Consider the following 336-nt stretch of genomic DNA (forward strand, 5'->3'; position numbering starts at 1 on the left):
AAAAAAAAAAAAAAAAAAAAAATTTAAGATAGTTGTGATGGGCTGGGCACAGTGGCTCACACCTGTAGTCCCAGCACTTTGGGAGCCGGAGAGGGACAGATTGCTTGAAGTCAGAAGTTCAAGACCAGGAAGGCCAACATGGTGAAACACCATCTCTACTAAAAATACAAAAATTAGCCAGGTGTGGTGGTGCAGGCCTGTAATCCCAGCTACTCGGGAGGGTGAGGCAGGAGAATTGCTTGAACCCGGGAGGCAGAGGTTGCAGTGAGCCAAGATCGTGCCACTGCATTCCAGCCTGGGTGACAGAGTGAGACTCTGTCTCAAAAAAAAAAAAAA

The sequence above is a fragment of the Theropithecus gelada genome, chromosome 7b, assembly GCF_003255815.1.
Source record: "Theropithecus gelada isolate Dixy chromosome 7b, Tgel_1.0, whole genome shotgun sequence".
In the NCBI taxonomy this organism is placed as follows: domain Eukaryota; kingdom Metazoa; phylum Chordata; class Mammalia; order Primates; family Cercopithecidae; genus Theropithecus; species Theropithecus gelada.